The 25,044-nt window shown below is 47.0% G+C and overlaps 1 protein-coding gene across 1 annotated transcript in view; it reads left to right on the top strand.

Moving 5' to 3' along the window:
* KIAA1462 (junctional protein associated with coronary artery disease) overlaps positions 1 to 25,044 on the top strand; it is a 57,566-nt gene that overhangs the window by 2,452 nt on the left and 30,070 nt on the right. The window lies entirely within an intron of this gene.

The following is a 25,044-nucleotide window of genomic DNA, read 5'->3' as shown; positions in this document are numbered from 1 at the left end:
TTCCCCAGCCAAACTCTGGCAAAATGGGGCTTAATGTGATTGAGCTGCCTGCCTGCGTGCCTTTCCTTTGCCTCTGTGATCTTTTGGTTCAGGCAGCTGAAGCACCATCACACCCCGGCTCGTAGCATAGCTTGGGAAACTACAGGCCTGTCAGCATGATCTCAGTGCCAGGGAGGGTTATGGAACAGATCATCGTGAAGGCAATCACACAACATGTGCTGGACAACTGGGGGATCAGGCCCAGCCAGCATGAGTTCATGAAAGACAGGTCCTGTTTGACCAACCTCATCTCCTTCTATGACTGGGTGGCCTGCCTGGTGGATGAGAGAAAGGCTGTCAACACAGTCAACCTAGACTTCAGCAGTCTCCCATAGCATTCTCCTAGAGACTCCGGCAGCCCATGGCTTGGACAGGTTCACCGTTTGCTGGGTGAAAAACTGGCTGGATAGCCAGGCCCAGAGAGTGGCAGTGAATGGAGTTAAATCCAGTTGGCAACTGGTCACAAGTGGTAATATGTTTATTGACAACTTGTATGAGGGAATTGAATGTACCCTCAGTAAGTTTGCAGGTGAAACCAAGTTGTGGGGAAGTGTTCATGAGCTTGGGGGTAGGAAGGCCCTACAGAAAGACCTGGACAGTCCGGAATACTGGGCTGAAGCCAATGGGATGAAGTTCAACAAGACCAAATGCTGGGTCCTGCACTTTGGCCATAGCAACCCCAGGCAATGCTACAGGCTTGGGGGAGAGAGCCTGGTAGGCTGTGTGGAAGAAATAGACCTGGGGGTGATGGTCAACGCTCAGCTATGAGCCAGCAGTATGCTCAGATGGCCAGGAAAGCCAATGGCATCCTGGCTTGTATCAGAAATAGTGTTGCCAGCAGGAGCAGGGAGGTGATCATCTCTCTGTTCTCAGCCCTGGTGAGACCGCACCTCAAGTACTGAGTCCAGTTTTGGGCCCCCACTACAAGAAAGACACTGAGGCCCTGACGTGTGTCCAGGGAAGGGCAATGAAGCTGTGAGGGCTCTGGAGCACAAGACTTACAGAGAGCAGCTGAGGGAACTGGGATTGCTCAGTCTGGAGACGAGGAAACTCAGGGGAGACCTTATCACTCTACAACTCCCTGAAAGGAGGTTGTGACAAGACTGGGGTTGGCCTCTTCTCACAGGTAGGAGTGATAGGACAAGAGGGAGTGGCCTTAATTTGTGCCAGGAGAGGTTCAGATTGGATATTAGGAAGAATTTCTTCTCAGAAAGGGTGGGCAGGCATTGGCACAGGCTGCCCAGGGAAGTGGTGGAGTCACCATCCCTGGAAGTGGTCAAGAAACGTATAGATGTAGTACTTAAGGATATGATTTAGTGGGCAATATTGGTGGTAGGTGGATGACTGGATGATCTTGGAGGTCTTTTCCAACCTTAATGATTCTGTGCTTCAATTCTATGATAAATGCTGTGAAGCACTCAGGGACTATACGGAGATTGTCACTGTTGTGAAAAATCGGTCTTCTTTATACAGGGGGAAACTTGGATTAAAGCCTAGGACCACCCTGAGCACTAAAGAGAACACACAACCCTGTATAACATCTTAGTGAAGACTGTCCACTCTGGACAGTGGATTAAAGCTGAGATCTCTGGCAAAATCATGGGTGGTCTTCTAAAATGTATCATAACGCATAGCACAAGGGAGTCCTAGTTCTAGCATCTCTTATCTCATGGGTTTTTCAGTCTTAACAGTACTCTCACAGCCTATTTCTGTATGCAATACTTATGCAGTATATGCAGGCAGATGGTGAAATGTCAGGGTTTCCATTTTGCCACTTGATGTGAGTTCCACATTGGAAGGTAGGGAGCTGCAGTCTGCTCTCTTCCCTTCCCACCAGAGCTGCAGGAAGCAGTGGTTTCTTTCACTTCTTGTAGAGCTACCAGCTATGGAGCATCTTGCATGGCCTCTCCTTTCACAGAAACAGGCAGCAGTGTTTCATCCATATCAACTCCTGGGACCACCACGTTCACATCAGGGCTCTGGTGTGCAAGGCAGTGTGGGAGCAATGACCAGATGAACAGCCACAGCTTCTTGGGAGTGGGCAGCAGAAGAGCCAAAGGACCAGAGATGCTCATAGGTGATGCCCGTGTGGAAACTGTCAATTTCTCTAGGAAGAACTTCAAAAGGAAGAACTCTAGGAAGACGTCACTGTTACAGCTCCCATATACTGACTACACATGGAGACTAACGCCATTAATGATGCTGGTGGGTGGTCGTATGCAAGGTCTCTTGCACAGCTCTGGAAGTGCTGCTGCCTCCTAACCTGCAGCCCTCGCTGGTTCAGACACCTCCTTTCACAGTGAGGTCATCTCATGGGTGCAAACCCCAAACCTTCATTGCTTGTAAATTACTTGAGACTCAGACCTACTCCTACCCCAGCTCTATTCACAGCTAGCATCTGACTTTATCCCATCATGTTCTTCCTACAATTTTGGTTGAATTACTCTAGCCTGTGTGACATGACTAGTTCAACAGTGCTGTGCCTTGGGACATGATCTTTGCTAAAGTGTATGAAATTCTTTTTGCAGTTTCTCAATGAATGAAGTGAGGCTTTTGTACAATTCCTATTTCTTACGTTTCCATACAGTAATGAAATATGTGCTATTTTCTCTCAGAAGTTAATGCTATTTTCCAAACATTCTGCTTTGCCCTACTCCGCAGACTCCTGGTCTCCACAGGCTGCACGGGCCAGGTCTCCTATTCTGAGCCACACCAGGGCTTGGATTTCAGAAGACAGTTGTATAGCACCTTCGAGATCTCCACATCCCATGTCTGGAGAGATTCAGGCTCACCACAACCCTTAGGGAGGCCTGCAACCTTCCTGTAGTTGTGCTGCAGATATAAGTTTGTCTTTATGTTATTCTGTAGCCCAGTGGTGTGGGATAAGGTGAGACACAGGAAAAGATTCTTCATGAAAAGTTGCACATATTTTGTCTCCTAACAAGATACAGCCATGGCTGAGTATTCTTGTAGCAAACATCCTAATAATCCAAACAGTATTCTCCCATGTCATTCACATCCTACTTTGTGCAGGGGCTCTTCCCTCTCTTCAGATGCAAGGATAAGGAGAGGCAAAAGAAGGAGACTACAGGAAAGGGTGAGGAAAATGAGTGTTTCACCCTTTTGCACTGGCAAAGATCATTTGGGGAACCCTCACCCAGACGTAAATTCAGGTCTCCCACTCTGAGGCAAGTGTCAAATATTCCTGTAGGTCCTTTTCTATTAATTACAATACCCTTGTGAATCACATATCCGAAATCCATGTATAAGATTACAACATACAAAAGTTCCTAATAATCTCAAACTCTCAAACTCTCTGAAGTTGTTTGTTGTTTTTTTGTTTGTTTGTTTGTTTTTAACAGCTTACAGTCTTTTAGCATGTTTTCACATTTCTTTGGATGTCTTGTCCCTCAGCAGTGAGTTTCTCTTATTTTTTCTCTCTTTGCTGCTGCTGTTGGTTGGGTGTTTATGCCCTTGGCATTTTCTACCTGCAGGGCACATCTATCAAATCAAGCACAACACTGAACTTAGGCCATGCCAAACTCACCGCACAAGGAGCTCTGTAGCCACAAAAAAACTCTCATCCGTGTTTCCCTCCCTGAGCCCAGTCAAATCAAGCAGCATTTTAAGCTGATTTGCAGCCCTCTACCATCAAGGCTGTGACTGTGTCTCGGCTAAAACCTGCCTCATGATGGACAGTCAACTGAATATGAGCCAGCAGTGTGCCCAGGTGGTCAAGGCGGCCAATGGCATCCCAGCTTGTTTCGGGAATGGCCTGGTGAGCAGGACTAGGGAAGTAATCCTGCCCCTGTAGTCGGCACTGGTGAGGCCTCACCTTGAGTACTGTGTTCAGTTTTGGGCATCTCAGTACAGAAAGGACATTGAGGTGCCAGAGCAGTTCCAAAGAAGGGCAAGGCCCTTGCAGAGGCCTTGTAGAATATTCCCTGTGAGGAGCAACTGAAGGAGTTGGCGCTGTTTAGTCTGGGGAAGAGGAGGCTGAGGGGATCTCTTCAAATACCTGAAAGGTGATTGTAGTGAGAGCGGGGCTGGTCTCTTCTCACTGGTGACAGGTGACAGAACGAGGGGAAATGGCCTCAAGTTGCACCAGGGTAAGTTTAGGTTGGGTATCAGGAAAAACTTCTATACAGAAAGGGTGTTTAAGCACTGGAATAGGTTCCCCAGGGAGGTGGTTGAGTCACCATCCCCGGATGTGTTTAAAAACTGATTGGATGTGGTGCTCAGGGACATCATTTAGCGGAGGGTTGTTAGAGTTAGGTAGTATGGTTAGGTTGTGGTTGGACTTGATGATCTTCAAGGTCTTTTCCAGTCTGACCAATTCTATGATTCTACGATTCTATGAGCTAAGCCTGACCATCCACAACCACCTTTGCCCCATTGCGCACAGCCCACCATACTAAAACTCTGCTCTTACCCATACCCCCAGCCATTCCCATCAGGTGAAGCACCAGAAGGGCTCACACAGTGTGCCCACTGCTGTGACTGCTTTTTACCCCTGCTGCCTTTTGACACAGAGCAGAAATGGGGTTGCTGATAACCTGCCATGGAGAAACAGAACAAAAAGGAATTGCTTTCTTCACCACTGCCTTTGTTCACAGTGGCTTGCTTTTGGACTCTTGCATGTCTATAATCAAATGGTGCTGCTTTCCACATGCTGCAGCTCTCTGTTTAAGATTAGAGGAATCTCCTTTAAATATTTATTTAAACAGTAACATCTCTTGAGCTCTTTACAATTTGTTGTACAGAATTGTCTTTTATAAAGCACCCCAGATTTTATTTATTTTCTTGATCTGCCTCCCCATCACATGGCTGCACTGGGAACCAGCACCTCCTTTTGCTGAGGCTGCAGCACGCGTAGCTCAGGCACTGGTGCCTGCTCCATGGGGCTCTCAGACCTCATCTCCAGCACCTACCAAGGACTGCCAGAGCTGCAGGACAGAGCTTTGGCACATTGTTTCTGTCCTAGGAACTCAACAATCCTATAACTTCCAGGAATAGGCTCCTTTCAGAGGCAGGAAAGCTACTTTGATAGCCCTCTCTTCCTACTATTACATACACACAACAGCTGAGCCTGGAAGCACATGCATACGCAGTCACTCATTTGTTTTCACATACAATGTGGATTAAAATTTCAGGTAGTCAATAGCAGCTGTGGATTAAATGCGTGATGTCCCCAGGTGGGTGCAAAGAATGGTGCTGGTGGATGGTGTCCCCAGGAGTGCAACCCCACATGCACTTGGAGACACCAGGGAGGGCTCTCTGGTCCAAAGCTGGGAGCTGAGGTGAGTGGGGCTTTGTGTTTGGTGGAATTCTGCTGAAGAGTGTCCTGTATTTTTATTTCTTTAAATTTCTGATTCCCCATGGTAAACAAACCTTTCAATAACAGGTAAATTATAACTTCCAAACCTGCACTTCTGTGCATTTTCTGAGCAACAGGCTTTTGAGACACATGAAATGTTCTGTACTATTCAGATGAAGTCCTCAAGTTAGATAAGGGCTCACCATTAAAAATAATACAAAATTGGTACATAAAAACAATACAAAATTGGAAGTGTACATTAAAAAAGAAGATTCACCAACCAGGACATTTGCTTATATTTAATTTTAGCTGAAGGTACACTTTCAACAAAGTATTTGGTAACTTCCATGTTATCTGTTAAGAAGTTTGCCTGACATAATCAGTATTTAAGACTAAGTGGTAGAGACCTACAGTCCTTCTGTGTTTTTAATTCCACATTATTCCAGCATCCTGATGAATCAGATATTGGCAAAATCTCCATAGCCAGTGTAGGCTTGAGTAAGAATTGGATTACTCACCCACATAAGCAAGTGCAAAGGAGGTAATTCATTATGCTGTTTCTAAGGTATAATTGAAGCCCACCTTCCCATTCTAGGCTCTATGTGGGTTTAATCGGGGGAGCTAAACAGGGGAAAAGTACCACAGCTTCTCTGAATCATTTTTATTCTTGTTCTGGTTCTTTATCACTAATTACATCACGACATATTTCCATGGAGACTGAGAGCGGTGCCATCAGCCTGCAGTCCCTCCAGTCCCCCTTGGCACCTTCACTTGCTTTTTTAAGTGCAGTGTTTCTCTGCAAAGTCCCTTGGGAGGAAGAAATAGGCTGTGTTTTGATCAAGGTCCTTCTTGTTCTGAGTGGAAATTTCAACAGACTAAATAAAAAGATATATCCTTTAGAGAATGAATGTTATTGGTGAAGCTGGGGGATCAATTAGTCTTTTTCTGTGGCTGAGGATGATTGCAGAAACAGATTTGAACATCGGCATGGCATTGAGCATTACTTTTCTCCCATGGTGAGTGCAATATGTGGAAAGGCTGTCTCAGACATCCTTTTCCTTTTTTCAATCTGAACTGGAAAGACCTCTTCGTACTTTCCTCTCCACCACACAAGGCATCTTCAGCAACATGGATGTAGTATCGCAGTTCAATACATTTAAATCAATACCTCTGTCAAGAGCTTATTTCCCAAAGTGGGTATGTGAAGCCTTTATGTGGCCATTGTCCACATCCACCAAGTCGTCTTGTGTCAGAGCCAGGGTCAGTTATCTCCTTTAATTCAGAAACATCCAAGTTATTTAAGTTCCAGAAACAAAGAATGTTGATGGTTCAGAAAGGAAGCTACTTGTTTCCAGCTAGAACTGAACCAAACTCTCTTATTTCCTCTTGGAATGACATTAGGCCATGCCCCTGTTTTGTGCTTTGATGTCTCATGGATCTGTATCTCTCTCACAAGCTGGGCTGTGTGCACCTGTAAGCCAAAGCAATTGCACTCCTGTGTTGCCCTGGTGGAGCTGGAAACACCTCTGACATCAAAGAATACAATTTTTGGATGGTTGAACTGGATGATTTGGTGGTTGGACTAGATCTTAGAGGTCTTTTCCAACCTTAATGATTTTATGATTCTACGATTTTCAATCCTGCTTAATCCTGCACACCTGTAATGGACCCAGAAAAAAGGTCTTTGATGAGGTGACCCAAAGCATTGGAGTAGAAGTCCCATCCCTCCAGGATGTCTCAGAGATCTGAGGTAGGGCACAGAAAAACGCAGCACTGGAGGAAAATTGGTCAAAGCGCTGATGGCGGAGATGCAGGCACCCAGGCCAGGACCAACTCAAGGTCAGGACCAACTCAAGACCAGGTTGGCCAAACCAAGAGTGGAGGCAACCATGAGGCCTCCAGCCCTGCTGGTGGAGCCAGCGGTGTGGAACCACCATGCCGGACACCTCTGAGAGGTCCCTGACTCTCGTCTGGCCAAGGGCTGCACAATAAGCATTGGGTTAGTTCAGTCATGTTTGTATGGCTTTACGAGTGCCGAAAGCAGCATGAGTCCAAATGATTAACTGTTGCTATTTATTAGACTTAATGCTTCCCAGTCCTGGTGCTGAACTTCCCAAACCAAAGCCTAGTATATACAGTTGGTTTTGCTGCTCTCCAGACAGCACCCAGCATCGATCACAGCACTGTAAATTGTTTACACAAAACTGCAGACATCATAACTTACAAAATAACTCTCTTGTCAGTCAGATAAGTAAATATTTCAGAAGCTTGTGAACACCATTGCAAGCTCCAACTGCTCAGACCAGCTCCAAGTGGATATGAGTTAGCAGGGGACCAGATTTGCTTTGCCTTTGATATCCCTGCTCCAAATTGTGTTGAGAAGAGATGTGAAAACAAGCCTCCCTCGGGCAGGCTAATGCAGTTTTAAAGATGCTGAACTTTCCATGGAGTTAAAAAGAGGAGGAAAACCATGGTGAGTTCTTACAAGCTATCTTCCTGAAGTTGTAAATTTGTATTTTTGAGACTCAGAGGGTCCATATCCTCCTTGCTTAGCTCAGACCAATGTTGTTGCCTGCCCACAGGTAAGGCACCATGCTTTCGAGCACATACCATTGCACAGCCAAACACTTCGGAAGCACGCAGCCTTTTGTTTGCTTTAGGATGTTGTTTCACGGAGAATTTCTTTCCAGTCGCTTCCAACAATTACTTGGGATCTTTTTCCTTTAGAGTTCACTGAATTGTACCAGCTCACCTCCATACACAAATAGGCATCGTGTTACAAGGAGGAATGCAAAGTTAAGCAGGCCTGAGCCTTTGTAGCAGGAATTTGTTTTGGAAGCAAATGAGTCGGAAGGAGAGGAAATGGGCAGCCCACCAAAGGCTTTGGCAGGATTATCCCACACTTACAGCAAGCCACAGCAGGGGCAGACCATGGACTGGGGCTTCCCAGGGGGTCAGGGACAGAGCCTATATCTAAGGGCGGTTCTGGCACGGAACAGGGTCTGGTTCTAACCCTGGAGCCCCATCCCTTGTGGTGTTCAAGGCCAGGTTAGATGGGACCCTGGGCAGCCTGATCTGGTGGATGGGAACCCTACCTGTGGCAGCAGGGTGGGACTGAATGATCCTTAAGGTCCCTTCCAACCTAAGCCATTCTATGACTGATTCTATGATTCTAGCACTGTTGCCTGAAGCCTCATGAAGCTCCCCTCTAGCACAGGTCTCACTGTTAGGTCTACTGTTAAGTAGCAACTGTGAGCTTTGGTGGAAATCAAATGGTTTCCCTGTGGAGGCCATGCACAAAGATCCTTTTGAGCTGAGAACTCACGGACTCAATGTGAACCTGATACTGAGCTATTGGCTGAACCGCCTGTTTGGTGCTTGCTCCTCTAGGATGTGACTGGAAGTTACTTCCATCTAATCCCTTTAAAAATATTTTGATCCTATCTCTTGAGTTCCTTCCATACCTCCTGACTGTGCTGGTACAGCTGGGAAGTTTTCCTAAAAGTGTAAGTTTCTGTGTTTGGTGTGTATTATTTATTTAGTGTCAGAGGTGTGTATGAGGCTGCCCAAGTTTCCAAGAAGGCAGGTTTTAATCCCAGGACTAGACCAAATGCTGCCAAGACAGCACTGTATGGACATAAATAAAAGATAGTTTGCAGAGACAAACTGTCAGCAGTTTTCATCCCCTTAAATGCCTTCTCATGGTTGTGCACAATCGTATGTACTGGCATTCCAACCTCAATATCCTCAGAATAAACTGATGATCAGTATAGGAAAGCAAGTAAAGTAAGAGTAATTTTTTGCCATGATAGCACAGGTGGATAGATGCAGAGGGGAAGTGGGAAAAGGATGCAGAAACAACATTGACCCATGTGTGCAACGTCACATTTCTGCATACTTCAGTGTGAAACACACTGAATACAGGGGGCTTACAGGAAAGCTGGGGAGGGGCTTTTTGGAAGGGCAAGTAGCGACAGGATGAGAGGAAATAGTTCTAAACTGGAAGAGGGCAGATTTAGACAAGATATCAGGAAGAAATTCTTTACTGTGAGGGTGGTGAGACACTGGAACAGGTTGCCCAGTGAGGTTCTGAATGCCCCCTCCCTGGAAGCATTCAAGGCCAGGCTGGATGGGACTTTGAGCAACCTGGTCCAGAGTGAGGTGTCCCTGCCTATAGCAGGGGGTTGGAACTAGATGATATTAAAGGTCCCTTCCAACACAAACCATTCTATGATTCTATGAATAAGTTCATGTTCAGCATGACAGGTGCAGAGAAGTTTCACCTCCTGCAGTAAACATTTCCTAATTCCTAGATACACCTGACAGAAGAGGACAGTACAGACTGAAATGCGTTCAGAAGCTGCCAGCAATAAAGGTGCTACTTTTACATAGATGGAAACACTTCAGTTCTGCGTCCAGCTCCCATCCCGTGTGGGATCCCTGTCTGTCATAGCCCACTGCAGTTGCGTCCACTCTCCATTGTGGGGTGGGAAGGCAAGGCAAGGGAAAAGCAATGATCTGTATCTCCTTTCCATCAGCCACTGCCTGCCCCTGGATGCATACCATGCTGGCTTATGAGCAGTTGGTATGTAAATAACTACACTACCTGGGACTTTTTTTAAGCTAAAAGTGCTCCATAGCTTTCTTCTCTGTTCCTCTTGAGTAGCCTCTAAAATAGGAACGTAAAGAATGCAAATGGGGGTAGACTTTCCCTTAACTAAGTGCATTTCTCTTCTTATCTTCTCTGCAACATGTCACTGGTTCTTCATCCATTAGTGATTTTTTTCTCCGAACAACGTCTCTGATTTCTGTGTCATGAGGGGGAGTATTGTCAGACCTCATTCGCATGACGGGAGAGGCAGAAAATCCGTTCTGTATATCATGTGCCCTTGGCTCCCAACACCACAAAGGATTTCTTCAAGCCCCGCTCATTATCTCCTTTTATACTTTAAAAGAAAAGCTAAAATGCTGGTGACAAATGGTCTCGTTTATCACATTTAATTGACTGATTGTACTTTTAAGCCTCTGAAATACACACTTTGGGCCAAAGTGCTGGAAAAAGAACATGCCATTTATCCCGGTCTGCTGCCAGGTCACATTAAAAAATGTTCAGGAGGTGTTTGCTAGACCAGTACATCGAGTGAGCCTGCTCCGGCAGCATGTCTCCAGCTGCATGATGTGTTGCTCTCTAGAAAGGAGGTAAAGCAACTACACCAGAAGGAGTTTTTATCCTTTGCTAACAGCACTAACAATTTGACTGGAAATCTGTGGAAGTGCAACACAAGGTCTGGATTCGAAAGAAGGAAAGTGCAGTCCAGGGCCCACCTCTGCCCAGGGAAACAGTACACGGGTGGGCTTAGGGACCTGCCCCTGTGGAGGGGTCATGAGTGTGTTCCCATAATGTCATCCTGTTGGAAAAAAAACCCAAATCCTCCATGGGCATAGTGGTGAAGGGTTGATGGTTGGATTAGATGATCTTGGTGGTCTTTTCCAACCTTAATGAGTGTGTGATTCGGTGATACTATGCAAACAGAAATGCAGGGTGCAAGACATTTCCCTTCCCTCTGTTCAGCAGCTTCACACAGATGTAGGCAGGCAGGTAGGTAGGCTAAATAAACCAGAGTGGATTAGAGGAGAGATGGATGGAGGGTGAAATAACATCTTTCATATTAGAAGCTGAGCCGAAGGAAAGCAAATAACTGTTCTCTGTCTCTGCTGTAGATAAGAGCCACGTGCTGAAATTTCAGTGAGGGTGTGTACTGGGTCTGGCTGGGAGTTAAGAGATTTAAGATGGATTTGAGAATTGTTCCTAATAGTAAGAGCAGGACAACCGAAATGCTTTGCCTCAGGACGCTGTGGAGGTTCTGCCATCAGAGGTTCTGCAGTGCGGGTTATCCAGGTGTCTGCAAACACATACTCAGGCAGCCAGGAGGGCCCTTCTGCGTGGTGCTTTCAGTGTATTAATCTGAACACACAAGGCTCCTCTTACATACAACACGACTCTGGTCTGCAAACCCCCACAGAAAGCATCAGACTCGACTGAGCCTTTCCAGCTGGAAGATGGAAACCCGCCGTCCCCTTTCCCCACCTCACCCCCTACCTGCTGCAAAGGGGAACTTTGGATCTCCCCTGAGTTTCTGACACTGGGGGACTCAGCATCGTATCCCAAGTCAGCAGTTGACACAAATCCTGCTGCCCTGATTAGCGGCCCTCCTAATCCCTGTGATGTCAGCAGGGCTTTGCACGGCAGGATTTGGCCCACTGCCCTCCTGCGGGAAGCACAAAAGCTTTGCTTTCGTTCCCCCTCCTTCTGGCCGTGGGCAGGGAGCAGGCTGCAGGCAGGAGCCTGTGGCAGGGGACAGCAGCATTCGCTGCCAAGGTGTGGCTGTTCTGTGGAAAACGCAACAGAAAGGCTTTTCTGGAGGAATGCAGAGAGGTCCCACCGGGCGGCTCATCTTTAACTCTACAGCATATGTATATGGGTTTGATTACATGCGAGTGTATAAACACGGATCTGCTGCAGTTGCAGTGCTTGCACGTTCCCCACCTGCTCAGGCTCCGGGCTGGCACAGGGCAGACGTGCAGCAGAGGGAGGAAGAGGAGGAGGCCGAAGGAGGGGAAGCTGCCGTCAGACACTGTGGCTCTGCTAACCCCCATTTCTTACACTGCTGGAATGCAACCGGCAACTGTTACTACTATTTAAGGAAAACGGTTCCTATACAAAATCCTGTGGTTTTGAAGTGATCCTTTTATAGGCATAAAGAGATTTTTCCACGTCCCTCTGTTTGATTTCTTTTTTCACTCAGACCTGGCTGCTCCAAGAGATGTTTGCAGAATATCATGCACTGGAATCGTTCCTATTCTTGGTGCTGGAGTTCAAATACCCCATCAGTTTACCACATTAAGCCACAGGATGCAAACTGCCAGTGAACTGAAGTCACTCCAGCCACGGGAGCAAGAGCTGCATTTGGTCCCATACCCATCCCAAGGGATTTTGAGCTGGAAGTGCCTCATCACAGAGCTGAACATGCTGAGTGTTCTGCAGCGGGCTTGCCCTAATCACAGCACTCTCTAATGAATTGTTTACGCTTATGTTTCTCAACAGCAGCGCATGTTAATGGCATTTGTAATTTCCTTGATTTGGAATAAGATTAGCTGTGTGTTAGCCTTGAGATAATAACAGGGGCGTTCGGGTGTTTATCCTAAGCAGTAATTGGATGCAGTGTGCAGTGTGCGCCTGCAGCAGGGACCTCAACACACATCTCTCCTTGCCTAGGGGTGTTGCATGCTCCTAAAGTGGGAAATGTGGCATCCATGTCTGTTGCAGGGCAGGCCAGGAGGACACACGTCCTGCACCCCAGGCACTGGTATGGCTGGGACTGCAGGGGCTCCTGTGTGAGGAGTCACTCAGGTGTGGGCTCTCAGGTGGGATGCATCCAACCCCAGGGCTGCTGCTGAGCTGCTTGACCCAGCCATAATGGTGAGATGCAGGAAGTGAAGCAAACATCAGAGCCTTATACACAAAGCCCAGGGACACCTGAGAGCTCCTTGAGCCCCTCTGCAGACACCAGCATCCTCGGGGCTGTCCAGGCACACGTGCTCAGCTGGGATCTGAAAAGAACATCACATGGCTCAGTGCTTTAGAAGAACCAGCACTATCTTTAATTCATTACTCCAGACTATACAATCATATACTGTGCTGGAGGTAGATATTCTGAAAAAAAAAAACCACTACAAAACAAGGAATGTACAGAATCTCAGTAGCCGCTCAGTGCCAGATGTCTATTATCTCATCACACACATATGCTATGCAAAGATGCCATTACTAATGCTCCCCTCCACTACCACCGAGGCATGCCTGGTACCGCCAGTCTGTGCTGACGTAAATAACAACCTGTCCTAGCATCCCCCTGACCAGCGCTGGGGAAGGGGAAAGGACATGTGTTCCAGATGGAAACACAGCCAGGGTTTGTTCCCACAGTGGTTTTTTATCTAACTTTACCTCAGATAGGATCAGAGTGGGAGGGATCCCCTCACAAACTGCATCCTATTTGACTGCTTACACATTTGCTTCTTTAATGAAGTTATTGGAGTAATAATAGGAGCAATGACAAAACTACTGCAAAGCAGCTGAGACTCAAAATATGGTAGAAAAATCATAGAATCATTTGAGTTGGAAGGGACCTTTAAAGGTCATCCAGTCCAACTCCCCCTGCAACCTACCCCTGGGTTCCCCCTCGACAGATGAGGCACATCTGCTGTTCCTGCTTTAAAGTGATGTAAATCTCTGACCTCAGCAGAACGAGTCCTCATTCATTCCCACACTGAATGGATGGAAAGTGCTGAAGCTGGATTTGGGGCCATTGGTACAGGCCTTACCTTTCCAGGCTTTGGGCTACCTCACCTTGAAACCATCATTTAACTGCGTAAAAAGCTCCCATGGAAAACTGTGTGATCCAGATTCACTTGGAGCTTATACGTCATGCATGGCTAAGGCCAGGCTGAAGATACACTGACAGAATGGGGCTGAACAACCAAGTGATGCCTGCACACAGAAGGACAAATTCATAGTGCTCTCCCAAATTGTGGGTGGTCTATTGTGCACTGCTGTAGTCAATGCGAACATTAAGCTCATACACACAAATCTAATTTGAAAAACCATTATTTAGACTTAACAATGCAAGTATTGTAACCTCATCATTTCCACATTGAGCCCCAGCTCTGCTCCTCTCAAGTACAGAGGAGTCTCTTCAAAATCCTGCAATTTTATTTGAAAAAAAATGCTGTAGGCGTAAAGTTAGCGTGGAAGTACACAGAGCCCTGATGACTGTTTTCATCCACACAGAACACGAGGCCAGTAGATGATTTATTTTTATTGGCACGGCAGTCAGATAAGCTTCCCTTCTGATGAATGAGAGAAGCAGGGGTTGGCCCGTGCTGTCAGTCAGGGAGCGCGCGGCAGAAGGACTACAAGAGCAGCTTGGTGATGACACGCTGCTCGAGCATGTTCTCAGAGCAACGCCAGGATCCCACGCTGCTGCTCCTCCCGCTACTTGGAAATCATAGCAGTGCTCCCAGCCAGTGAAGTCACTGTTTGCCCACTGTTGATTCTGTGGCACGTCATGGGACAGCTACGCCACAACTGGGTAAGAACAAAGCATTGGGGTGAGTGTTGGGTGTGCTCCACCTCCTGCCCTCCCTGGACAGCAGGGCAGTCTGTGGGCATGTCTCGTTTGTCACCTGCAGACACTTCAGAAGGGTTTCCAGAATATGAACCTCACTGTAACAAATCGTTTTCCTTTCGTTGTTGTTCCCCTCGTCTCTAAAAAGCAACATTTTTAGGATCACCCAGACTTTGTAACTAAACAAACAAACTTTTGATGGACATTCTCACTCTTTCTGGGTCATGGCTGATTTATCCAGACCATCTGCTTTCCTTGAAGGAGACCTTGATTACCATCTAAACTACATTTTTACCCTGTTCCTCTGAGATCTCCAGTGGGAGATGAGTCTTGGAGGGGATTGAAGGTTGCTAGAATCATAGAATCATAGAATCATTAAGGTTGGAAAGACCAACAAGATCTTGTCCAACCATCAATTCATGTTTGTGACTGCTCTGCACCGGGTCATTCAGAGTGACATCTACCTTTCCTTGAACACCTCCAGGGACAGCAACTCCACCGCCTCCCTGGGCAGCCTGTTCCAATGCCTCACCACTCTTTCTGAGAAGCATTTTCTCCTATTTTGTCCTAATATCCAACCTGAACCTCCCCTAGAGAAACTTAAAGGCATTACTTCTTGTCCTATCAAAACTCCAGCAAGTAAAAAGATTGTGAATACAGATGGGTGACCTGAGGTGAGTATCGAAGGGTATTAACAACACTACAGAATTGCTCTGGAACTTTAGTTCTCAGTGTTATGAGTCTGTGTCAGGCTTGTGCCAGTGCTACTTCTCCTCCCTTTGTGCAGCCAGAGCTTTGCAAGGGTTTGAGTTTTCTCTTGCCAGCAGCTGTGCACACTCCACGCTTGTTGCTAGTGGTACTGAAGATCAGGCTTTGGAGGTTAATTTGCTTTTCATTATGAAATCAGGTTGGGAGTGGTAAAGATCTGAGGGCTCCCTCAGTCGGAAAATTGGATCTGGCTTACTTGAATGTGGAGTCATGTGGGTGGAGTTAATAAACAGCTCGGGATGTAGGTGGACCGACACTGAAGGAACTGCTCCATGCAGGTAGAGCCCTGGCTTGCTGCTGGGCCCAGCCCTTCACACTGCCCTATGGCTCCTCCCGTCCTCCCCATGGCCAGACCTCAGCTGGCTGAGCAGTTCCTGATGCTGGGGATGTTCTTAGTTTGATGCATGTACAAAACCTGTGTGGGCTTAATGGCCTCCTCTATCAGGACTGGATGAAACTAGTTGCCCCAGGGAGGTAGAAGGGCAGCTTGGGCCTTCTTGGTGCAAAATGCACCCACCATGGCCGCCATGTCTTGTTGCAGTTGAGGGTGGCTGGTGTCCCCAGGGTGCACTGCCTGCACCACTGCCCATGCAGAAACACTACACACAGCCCAAAGTAGGGTTTTGTCCTCCTAGAAATGTCTGTGGAAGAGGAAAAAGGTAGATTCTTCAAGGAAACTTAGGTGTATGATAGCTTTGCATGCACCAATCTGCTCCAAGAGAGAAGTCCCTGCTCTGGCAGTGCGTCCCCAGCAGTGTCCCATGAGTTCTCTTTCCCTGGGCACTCAGCCACGCCACTTTAGGGTCTGCATATATGTACAGCAATCTCAAAGCTTCCTTCCAATGCCTTGGGTTGCGTCTTGGGCAGCCTGCACAGGTGCACTTGTGTCTATGCATGTAGAATCTCATTTTGGAACAGGGGTTAGGAATGAGAGAAAAAATGCAGACAGCACACCAAAAATGCAATTTGTGATTGTCATGGCTGTAATCCTGCCTGGTAACCCTTCACTGCTACAGCTGAACAAAAAGAGAACGGGTTAAGATAGCAAAGGGCCAGCAGTCTGCCACCACCCCACAACCCTGCCCTCTACCCTCTTCCTTTGGGCACACCCAGGCACAGATATACAGCATCACAAGGCACCCTGGAGGTCATCTTGGGACTCCGGTCAGCAGCCACTACCTCGTTTGTCCATCTCCCTCCACTCCAAGATGAGATTATTCCCTTCAGCTGCCAGAGGCTGAAAAATATGGCTTAGCTCTGATTCTGTACTACTGCAGTTAGATTTTTTGTTCCGTACAGGGGAAACAATGAAAGGTGAAATCCCTGTAGGGAAGGATTTGCGAAATTCTGCAGGAAATTGATATTGCAGATAATTGTTTCCTGCTGAGGAGGATCTAACAGAACTTTGCAGAAAAGTTGCCCTTTTCAGCAAAATCCACTGCAGTGTACCCAGGCACAAGAGTCTGTCTCTAGAATAAATGTGCTTCGCTGTACATTTTCCTGCTGCACCTGAAATCTAATATTGGTTATTTTCACCAGGAATTCCCTGAAAAGAGACAGCACTGTGCAAATGATAAACCTGTGCAATTGCAAATGAGGTGAAATGTGGGGTGCTTTGGCCTCTGGAGCACGAAGACTTTGATTCTTAATGGCAGCTATTACAACGTTTTCAAAATGTGCAGGGGAAATTTGTTGACTTCCAGAGCAAAATCTCCTCTGCTAAGGAAACCTGTATCATCAGAAGGAACACATTTTGATTCACTTATTTTTGGCTGAGGGCAAAGGAGATGCTTATAAGCAGCTTTGGTTTTTTTATCTAGTTCACAGTATTTCTAGAATGGGTCCTGTATTTGTCCCTGTTAATGGCACGTCATCAAAGTAAGCCTGTAGTAAGAGAACAACAGATGTGTCAGTTGATGTGATACTTTCTTTTGCCATTATATACAGCTGTAGATATGCCTGTACATGTCCAGTGGAGTAGAGTTTTATCTGTAAGCCAGGACACCTTTGATAATGTACTCTGAGCTTCATTGTGTTAACAGTGATGAGGAAATGAGCCTTCAGACAATCTCTCCTCCTCACACTTCCACTACGCTTGCCAAAGTAGACTGCTGGTACTTCCTGGATCAAATACTCCTGCCCATTGATCGTAGCACTCTAATTCAGCTGCCTCCAACAGCTCCAAGCTTGAAGCAGCAGAGACTGTGAACCAGATAAAAGAAAACTTCTGCTTACAATCATTACAATCAGAACAAATGCAAGAGCACTGTGACTGTTTTATTAACATGCGTGCTTTGCTGTTCCCAACTGTTGCAAAACCTGTGTATCTGGCTCTCCAAGAATATTACTACTTGGACCCAATTCATATGGATTGCGAAGGATCAAGACATTCCTGAAAGCTCACTTGCCAGCTCTACTGCTCTGCCAGCACCAGTAATTTGAGTAGGAATGATGGTCTCTTTGACATATGGATTGCAGTGTGACTGGAGCATGGGGCCCAGCTAGATACATACACATGGATAGACCTACAGATGACCCATCTTCTTTCCCAAAGTAGCCCTCATTCTGATCCCTGAACCCTCATCCCTGCCAAGGTCACTGCAGGCAGAGAAGACACAAACTCTGATCTTCAAAATCCCTTCAGAAACATGCCACCACACTGGGCTGTCCGGGCACAAGCACCAGGAGCAAGCAGCAGAGTGGAGCAGGGGAAGCTCAGAGCTCACATTTTCTTGATATATTTCAGTAATAGCTATATGAAGAATTAGAGCATTTTTGCAGGGCTGAAGGGTGCTGACAGCATCTGGTTTAACATTATAAACCATGCTTGTCATCTCATTTACTAGCTATCAGTTCAGCTCATCTGCCGGATTGTTACAGCCACTCCCTGACATCACCAGGAGCGTATGTGTTAGATCGATTATGCCTTTTACAGTCCAACATGGATTTAGGTAAACTGCTTTAACTGAAGGGCTAAATGAGAAAAACAGCCTGTGCTTGTAGAGCCCTACCTGAAACGTATATCTGAAACGTGCAAGTGTCTGTTACACGGGCCCTAACTGCTTTATCAGATGAGAGGAGAAACCTGGCAAAGCTTAATGATCTCACAGCACAGGACATGAACAAGGCTGAGAGGGGCCTGCCAGATCATCCACACAGATACTTGGGCTGCAGGCCGGGGTGCTGCCGTCCCAGATAATGAGTTCCCAGCACAAGTACCTCAGCTCTTCGCTTTTCCAAAGAGCTTCCTGAAAGGTAATTGACTTTTTCAGGAGCAGAATGAATAAATTGTAGCAGAATAGCAGCTACACTCCTCTCTCTTGCTCCTTGTCAGTCACTGAGGTTCAATAACTGGGTTTCTGTTCTGACTGCAGCTCTGTCTTGAGGAAAGACGCACATGGACAAACATATCCTATAATGTTGTAGAAGAGTTTGTTAATGGAAGCATTTTATACTGTTAGAAATGACTTTACGCTATATCCATCCAGTCTGCAGAGAAGGACCTGGGGGTCCTGATGGATGACAAACTTAACATGAGCCAGCAATGTGCTCTTGCAGCTCGGAAAGCAAATGGTATCCTGGGCTCCATCATGAGAGGGGTGGCCAGCAGGGACAGGGAGGTGATTGTCTCTCTCTGCTCTGCTCTTGTGAGGCCCCATCTGGAGTACTGTGTCCAGCTATGGAGCCCCCAGTACGAGAAAGACAGAGAACTGTTGGAGAGGGTCCAGAGGAGGGCCACGAAGATGGTCAGGGGGCTGGAGCACCTCCCCTACGAGGACAGGCTGAGGGAGCTGGGCTTATTCAGCCTGGAGAAGAGAAGGCTGCGGGGTGACCTCATTGCAGCCTTTCAGTACCTGAAGGGAGCCAATAAACAGGAAGGGAGTCAACTCTTTGAAAGGGTAGATAACAGCAGGACAAGGGGGAATGGTTTTAAATTGAAAGAGGGAAGATTTAGGTTGGATGTTAGGGGGAAGTTCTTTACCAGGAGAGTGGTGAGGTGCTGGAACAGGCTGCCCGGAGAGGTTGTGGATGCCCCGTCCCTGGAGGTGTTCAAGGCCAGGTTGGATGGGGCCCTGGGCAACCTGATCTAGTAAATGGGGAGGTTGGTGGCCCTGCCTGGCAGGGAGGTTGGAGATTTATGATCCTTGAGGTCCCTTCCAACCCAGGCCATTCTGTGATTCTGTGATCTTTGACAAGACATGGTACGAGTAGCTCTTAGCCAGGCTCTCCACATGACATCCAGCTTCCATGCACATGGCAAACATACCCAATCCAGGCAAGTAGCAGACTCATCCCTGCTGCTTTCTTTGGCAAAATGAAGCCAAACCTGTTCCATACTCACCATGGCTCTCCATCTGGAGACAGCCCACAGCATCAGCAAGCAGCATCACTCTCATGGTGTCTGTATCAATGGGGAAAGATAGCACTGGCCATAGTTTGAGCAAGTGCAACCTGAACAGATCCTAGGGCACATTCCCAGGGCACTTGAGGGACTCTGGGCATGGCTACCTCACCTGGGGTCCTGGCAGAGAGGTCGGAGGTAGGCTCTGGTGGCTGGACCCATCTAAGGTACAGAAGCCCAGGTTTCTAAAGGAGCTCTGCGAAGGGGTATACAAAAGGGGGAACCCAAGTCCTTAGGCAGCTGTGAATTGCCGTCTTGAATTTAGGCACCTAAGTGCTTTTTTGGACCTCATCCCAAACACCTCATTTAGTGAGCATTGCATTAGTTTTAACAACAGCCCAGACAGAGGATAAGCAGCAACACAAATGCTCCAAGCTGCTCTTTTACTGCATCCTAGGATGCAAATAGATGATCACTGCAGAAACAGCTGTACTGGGTTATGGTGTCATTGCCTCGGGCTGTTTCCTTCATCACTCCTACATGGAAACACCCTTCAGCAGAGATTTCCTCACTGGCCTTACTGCAACACCATCAGCCCAGGGCACCCTGGAGAACTGCCACTGCCTTGTGTTGAAGAGGATGAGTAGCTCCCACCACCCACCCCTCTGGCCTGGTCAAGGAGGAAGATGGTTCCTGGCAGACAGAAGACAGCGTTGTAGAGTAGTGTTGTTTCTGCAGTGATGGCTTGCTTCTTTCCATAGAGTCACCACTTGTAAGGAACCAATCTTGGCAACTCATTCTTGAACCTCCCTTCTGAGGTGTGTCAAGTGGTTATGTTATTTGTGATGCTACTCATGAGCACGGAGTTCATGTTGAATAGAAGAGAGGCTTGTCTGGTAAAGACTGGAAATAAACAACAAAGCCTGCCTTTTTCTCTTCAGGCAAGTGTACACTGACTTTGGAGGACACATGGTCACAGGTGCGTGCTGCCTGCAGGGCACAACAAAAGACAGAGATGAAGGAAGAAGACTCACTTCTATTTCAATTTTCTCCTTGGAGTGGATGCAATTCAGCTCCCCGATGTTGTCTGCCCAACTCCAAGTTGCATGTGCATGGGAGTGCTTAATCTCATTTCAGGCAGGAGTTCACTCAGAGGCTGACTGGCTGCTTTTGTCTCAGAGCTTCCTGAGGACAAACAGCCTAAAACAGCCTGAACAAAGGATCTCCTAGGTTCGGGTCTTTGCAGTAATTTTAGGTGAAGTGAGATCTTGTGAGGTCCCCCTTCTCTGGGCAGGGGGACATGGGATCCCCAGAGTGAGGACTTGTCTGTGGGGATGACTGGGTTTGGGCAGTCTGGTGATGGGATTAAAGAGCGTGTGGTACAAACACATCACAGCACGCAGCCTGCCTCCTGATGGGAGTGTGACACTGTACTGCACTGCAGTGCCCCTAAACATGGGGAATGAATCTTCAGCCAGGGAAAGAAAGGATGTGATAAAATTAGGGTTCTACGGTGGTTGTTTCTGATCCAAAGCAGAGAAAGTACAGCGTAAGTATAGGTGTAATTTTCACTGATGAGCCTGAAAGCCCTCTGGTGATTCAAGTGGGCTGTGTGTGTAGAAGAGGCAGCCTTGGACTTAAATAGCCTAGTAAAATGCATATGGATGCCTTCTGATTAATCTGAATGAGGTCTTGCCTAATAAAAGCTTTTTATTATTCTGGTCCTTGGTTCCATTTTCCCTCAGGTGTTGGAGAGAAGGAGGGAAATGGAAGAATTCAGCTTAACCAGAGAAGCATTTTGGTGTGAGATCTGGGAGTTCTTCACCTTCCAAGCAAGGCTTATTTGTAATATCAGGATCAGCTGCCACAGATTTACTTCAGAAATCCATAGTCTTCAATGACTTTCATACTAAACTACCCCCTACACACCTGAAGACCTTACATTCTGTTGTTGGTGCTGTGGCCTTTTGCAGTTTCAGTAACTTGTTAGTGAGCAAAACCATGTTTTCATAATGTTTCTCAGGTAGCTCTTGGCACATGCACTTTCTCGAAGAAGTGTCTCCTCTCCAGTCCCTCCAGAAGGACTGGAAATAAAGACTAGTTAAGAAAAGGGATGACGGCAGTATTGTGTAAGTACAACTCCTGCTGCAAAATAATTTGAGAGGGAATAAGAGTCAAATTCTAGGACTAAAATATATACGTGCGAGTTTATTGCTGTGGGTCTAAAGGTCCCACTCACTCCTCTGAACCTGTTCACCAGTGGGTGTGAGGGGGAAGGAAAACAGCTTGGTGAGCACATCGTTGTGCCACAGAGATGCTTTTCGCCTCTTGGTGGGTTTTTTTTGGACCCGCACTTGAGGCAGAGGTGCGCCCATGCTGCCCCCACAGATAACAGCATGCTCCTGGGGTGATTTCACAGCTTGAAGTCAGGCACTTTGAAAAGATTTTTCTGTTAAGAATGGATTTAAGCTGTAATCCTTTGACCCCTCCCGGCACATCAGAGCAACACTTCCTTGCCCCGATAACAGATCTCTGCTGTACCCCGCCTGTTCCATCGCGGTGAGCTGTGTGGGGTGGGAGTGCTGCCCTGGCCTCCCTCCAGAGCCCGGGGATCTGCACAATCTCCAGTGTCAAGATGTGTTTGGATATGGAAAGCCGCTCCATCCTGGTGTATATCAGCCAGATAACCGGAGCGTCCCCCCCAGGAGACACTCCCTGTGCGCCGTGTCCCAGCGTCCGTCCCTCTGCGGGCTGTCTGGCCGCCTTTCAACCCCGGGTGACGCTCCCACCTTCAAGGGGCTGTTCTGTGGGAGATAAACATAGCTCTTCTGGTTTGGAAACTGCATGCCATTCTCACATTTCTCCCTATAACAGAACTGTAATTTCAGCTTTCTGGGTGAGGTTTTGTGTGGGAACGTCCTGGCATGAAGGGGTCTCGCAAAATCTTACTGAACTCTTTGAGTACTCCCATTGCAGACAGCCCTGCCTCCTGCTCCTGCCCCTGCCACAGCTCTCAACAGCTACAGAAAAGCAAAGGAGAAAGCAGCTCATTATAGACACTTTTCTGCCCTCGACATCTCCTAAAATGTGCTCATGTCGATCCGTGGCAAGAAGGCAGTATTTCAGCAAGAAAGTCATTGCCTTTGAAATAAATGATTTTAAAATTCAGTACTGCCACAGCTACAGGCTGAAATTGGTCAGCAAAAGTTAAATAGCTGTTATTTAAATCCTAATGGAACTAATAGGAACCGTGCTGCAAAACGTCACAAAAAGAGCCTTTTTACTGTATGCTGTATGTGGATTTGTATTAAAACACACCATTTCGGTGCTACTCCTCTATTCCCCAGGGTGAACCCACGGTCCTTGGGGAAGGGTATGCTGCAGAGTGCAACCCCTCCAGACTCATTTCTTGATATTTACTGCTGCAACTATGGATCCTGTTGCTGCCTGTACACATTTTTTATTTGTTCCTTACGAATCTCAGGCCTTTAGTTGAATCTTACAGCAGCGACTGGCACAGCCTGGCTACATGCAGCAGAAATAAGTAAGAATCCCTCTACTGCCTTTCCTGTTTCTATATTACTTTGCATGCTTTCTCTGTGCATCTCTTCCATCAGGTACCCCACTATTTTAGCCTCTGTTCTCCCAGATAAAGAGCTTCTCAGCATACTCACAGTGTGTTTGCAAGTTAAATTATTTATGCTGCTAAGAATATGTCTGCAGCTGTTCTGAAGATGAAGTTGTTTTTTTTTTCAAAGTAGCTTTGTATCTAGCTGCATGAAAAGCAACGAATCCTCAGCTGATGCCTGTAGGCAACCTGAATTTCCGCTCAGCCTTCACTGTAATGTCAGCAGGTCACCGTCTGACCTCCCCACTGTAAATCTGGGGTCACACTGGATATCACGCAGGACGTCACGGGTTGCCAGTGTTGGCTGTGGGCTGCCAGCACCTCACATAACAGTGAGGTAGGCATTTAACAGAGACCATCAAGATTTTGTGATAATACATGAGATCCAACCAGAGTCCACTCTTCTTTTACCTTCTTTGAAGCATGCTTTCATCAGATTATTCCACAGCGATGTCAGTGGGATCACGGCCCTCGCTAAACACAGCTTATTGACTACAGAAATAAAGCCCAAACCTCACCTATGCTCAAACAAACACTGCTTCCTGGCTGCATACATCTCAAATGCCCATTCTCAGCCATGACCTCACCTGACAGTGTCTGAGGTACTTTGCTCTCTAATGAGTAACAGTCAGGTCACTGGCAGAAATGATAATGTGGCCATCATAGTCCTTGGCCTTCATACCTGTGGACATCAGCCAAGCTGCTGTAATGTCTCTATGACAACATTTGTGTACCCTCATACTTAATGCATCAAATCCACCTTCCTTCCATTGAGCTAAAGCAAGAATCAGCCTTCTGTAGGTAGTAAGCTTGCACATTTTAAACTAAGAAGTACGGGACAGATCCAGCACCAATATACTTCACTACTTCACAACAATTTCCCTTCAGTCTTCCCTTGTTTGTAGGGGTGAGCTTTCCAGCCCCACATCCAGCACCTTGCTGGGAGGCCTCCTGGAGCTCCCAACCCTTCCTGCGAGCTTTCCAGCTGAACGACTGTACAAATATTTTGGTCAGGAAACTCTTCTGAAAAATTAGGCCTAGCTGTTCTGTTCCTCAGCTGGGTGACGTGGGTAATTGCTGCTGGAGCCTCCCACCTCTCCTGGGTGTTACGATGAGAAATTCATTAATATTTGCTGAGCACCCCCAGCCAAGTCCTTGAATGAAAGAGCTGCAAGGATTATTTTAACAATACTTAGCACTTCAAACGTTTTAGAAACACTAATTTTCCAAAATGTAAACCAGCTAAAACTTGAAGGGTAATTTGTGTGCCACACCTCTTAACCTCTTTGTCAGCCTTCACAATGTTCAGGCGTTTTCATACACAGTATGTGTGTACAGTACCTCCACATTAATTACTGTTTTAGCTTTTTACCCATTTTTCCTCCCTCCATCACAAGTTCAGGTGTCACACTTCAGGATCTGAGGTATTTCTATGGTCAGTGAATCCATACATCTACAGGAAAATACGCTCCGTCACTGCACAGAACCACTGTTCTGTGGCAGCATCCACAGCAGTGCACCAGTGACTGTCTCATACCTACCTCCAAAGAACTGAGTGTCAAAGGCCAGAAATTACCTGAGTTCCACAGCTGCAGCAGACAGCAAAGACGGCAAAGACACTTCTCTCCCTTCACCATCCCTCTGGATCAGGGCTGATTGTGAGACGTCAATGCTGTGCCCAGGCTCTATTTGCTTGGCAACAAATTACTTCAGCCTCTGGTCCAACAACCCCTACAGACGCCAACAATTGTGTATTAAATAATCCTTG

This window comes from Gallus gallus, chromosome 2, assembly GCF_016699485.2.
Source record: "Gallus gallus isolate bGalGal1 chromosome 2, bGalGal1.mat.broiler.GRCg7b, whole genome shotgun sequence".
Classification (NCBI taxonomy): Eukaryota; Metazoa; Chordata; class Aves; order Galliformes; family Phasianidae; genus Gallus; species Gallus gallus.
This window is presented reverse-complemented; position numbering and strand designations above follow the sequence as displayed.